This window comes from Prionailurus viverrinus, unplaced genomic scaffold (genome assembly GCF_022837055.1).
Source record: "Prionailurus viverrinus isolate Anna unplaced genomic scaffold, UM_Priviv_1.0 scaffold_68, whole genome shotgun sequence".
NCBI lineage: Eukaryota > Metazoa > Chordata > Mammalia > Carnivora > Felidae > Prionailurus > Prionailurus viverrinus.
In genome coordinates, this window is record NW_025927630.1 from 483,854 (window position 1) to 487,327 (window position 3,474).

Consider the following 3,474-nt stretch of genomic DNA (forward strand, 5'->3'; position numbering starts at 1 on the left):
CTCAATGCAATCCCTATCAAAAAACACGAGCTTTCTCCACAGAGCTAGAACAAACAACCCTAAAATGTGTAAGGATCCAGAAAAGATACCAAAAACTAAAGTCATGTTGAAAGAGAAAACAAAGGTGGAAACATGACTATTTTGGATTTATGGTGTATTAGAAAGCTGCATTCATCAAGACAGTATATACAGGCACAGAAACGGAGACAGACGTCAATGGAACAGAATATGGAACCCAGAAATATACCCTCAAACATAATGTGAGTAATCTTTGTTAACACAGAAAGAATATCCAATGGAATAAGAGTCTCTTCAGCAAATGGTACTAAGAATACTGGACAGTGAGAAGGATGACACTGGACACTGTTCTTAAACGACACACACACACACACACACACACACACCTCAAAATGGATGAATTATCTAACTGTAAGTCAGGAACCATCAACATCCTAGAGGAGATAACAGGCAATGTACCTCCTTGATCCTGGCCGCAGCAACTTCTCGCTTGTCATGTCTCCAGAAACAAGGGCAATACAAACCACAATGAACTATTGGGTCCTGAAGATAAAAAGCTTCTGCACAGCAGGGGACAAAATCAGCTAAACTAAAAGGCAACTGAATGAAATGGGAGAAGATATTTGCAGGTGACATATCAGATATAGGGTTAGTATCCAAAATCTATAAAAACTGATCACACTCAACACCCAGAAACCAAATAATCCAGTGAAGAAATGGGCAAAAGACATGAAGAGACACCTTAAGAAAGATGACATCCAGATCGGTCACACATGAAAAGATGCTCAATCTCACTGGTCATCACTGAAATACAAATGAAACCCACAATGAGATATCCCCTCACACCTATCAGAATGGCTAAAATTAGCATCTCCGGAAATGACAGATGTTTGCAAGGATGCAGGGAAAGGGAACCCTTTTGCAATGCTGGTGCGAATGCAAAGCGGTGTAGCCATTCTGGACAATAGTATGGAGATTCGTCACAAAAACAAAAAATAGAACTACACTAGGACCCAGCAATTGCACTACTACGTATTTATCCAAAAGATACACTAACGCTGACTCGAAGTGGCACGTGTACTCCAATATTTATAGCAGCATTCTCAACAATAGCTAAGTTATGCAAAGAGCCCAAATGACCACTGACAGATGAATGGATAAAGAAGATATGGTATATGCATACAATGGACTATCACTCGGCGACCAAAAAGAATGAAATCTCGCTCTTTGCATCAACGTGGATGGAACCAGACTTTCTTAAGCTAAGCAAAATATGTCAGAGAACGACACACACCCTATGATTACTCTCATCTGTCGAATTTAATAAAACTGATGAACATAGTGCAAGGAAAGCAAAAATAAGATACATACAAAGAGGGAGTCAAATGATAAGAAACTGTTAAATAGAGGGAAGAACCTCAGGGTTCCTGGAGGGTTACTGAATAGGGGTATTGGCTAAACGGGTGACGGGCATTAGGGGTGGACCTTGGGATAAGTATTGGGTATATTTTGTACTTGATGGATCACTAAATTCTACTGCTGAAACTGTATTCCTCTATAAGGTAACTAACTTGGCCCTAAATTTTAAAAAGAAGAAATATTAAAAATAAGTAAAGAAATGTACCACCAGTCAAAAGAAAAGAATATTTAAGTCGGGCTCTTGAGTGGAAAGGAAAGACTAAAAGTGTTACAGACAAGAAAGGATCAGAGAAAACATCAAGAAACAATGACAAATCAACTACTAGAATGGGACTAAATATATACCTAGCAATAATCACTCTGACTATAAATGGACTAAATGCTCCAATCCAAAGACATTGGATAGGGCGTCAGAATGGACAAAACAAACAAACAAACAAGCAAACAAAAAACAATGTCTATCTAGATGCTGCCTACAAAGCCTTATTTGGACTTAAGTCTCCTGCAGATTTCTTATTTTTTTTAATTTTTTAATGTTTATTTATTTTTGAGACAGAGAGAGACCGAGCATAAACGGGGGAGGGTCAGAGAGAGGGAGACACAGAATCTGAAACAGGCTCCAGGCTCTGAGCTGTCAGCACAGAGCCCGACGCGGGGCTCGACCTCACGGACCACGAGATCATGACCTGAGCCGAAGTCGGCCCCTTAACCGACTGAGCCACCCAGGCGCCCCAAGTCTCCTGCAGATTTGAAGTGAGGGAATGAAGAAATATTTATCATGCCAATAATGTGAAAAGAAAGCCAGTAGCCATACTTATATCAGGCAAAATAAACTTTAAAGCCGAGACTCTATTTTGGTACCCTTTGGGTAAATACCTAAGAGTGACAATGCATGCACCCAATATTTATAGCAGAATTATCAACAGTAGCCCAACTATGGAGAAAGCCCAAGTATCCATCAACTGATGAAGGTGTAAAGAACTTGCGGTGTGTGTATGTATACGTATGTATATGCATATGGACATACGTGTATGTTCATATATACATACATACGTATATACAATGAAATATAACTCAGCTTCAAGAAGAATGAAATCTTGCCATTTGCGACGATGTGGATGGAGCTCGAATGTATTATGCTACGTGAAATACGTCAATCAGAGAAAGACACATATATGATTTCACTCATGTGGAAGTAAAGAAATAAAACACATGAAAACTAAGGAAGGAGCCAGGAAAAGAGAAGCCTGGTAACAAACCACATGAGTCTCTTAATGTTAGAGAAAAAAAAAGTGAAAGTTGATGGAGGGAGATGGGTCAGCGCTGGGCTAGATGGAGGACGAGTATTAAGGAGAGCACTTGTTGTGATGAGCACTGGGTGTTGTATGTAAAGGATGAATCACCGAATTCTACTCCTAAACCCGAGAATGCACTGTATGTCAACTAAGACTTAAATTAAAATACATACATACATACATACATACATACATACAGCTATAACAAGAGATGAAGACAGACACGATCTGATACTAAAGGGGACAGCCAAACAAGAAGATCCAATGATTGTAAATTTTGATGCACCCAACATGCGATCACCAAGTATACAAAACATTTAGCAACAACCGTAAAGGAACTCATTTATAATATGATGATGATAGTAGAGAACTTTAACACATCACTCACATCAATGGACAGAACCTATAAACAGAACGTCAACAAGGAAACAATGGCTTTGAATGACACACTGGACCAGAAGGGTTTAACAGATATATTCAGAACACTCCATACTAAAATGCCAGAGTACACATTCTTTTCAAGCATACCCGGGCCGTTCTCCAGAATTGATCACATTCTAGGTCACAAATCAGGCCTCAAGAGGTACCCAACGACAGAGAACAGACCAAGCATCTTTTCTAACCACAAAGCTAGGAAACTTGAAGTCAACCACAAAAAGAGGGCGGGGGGGGGCGGGAAGGCCACAAATAAAGGGAGGTTAAGTAACCTGCTACTAAATGAATGGGTCAAACAGGAAATCAA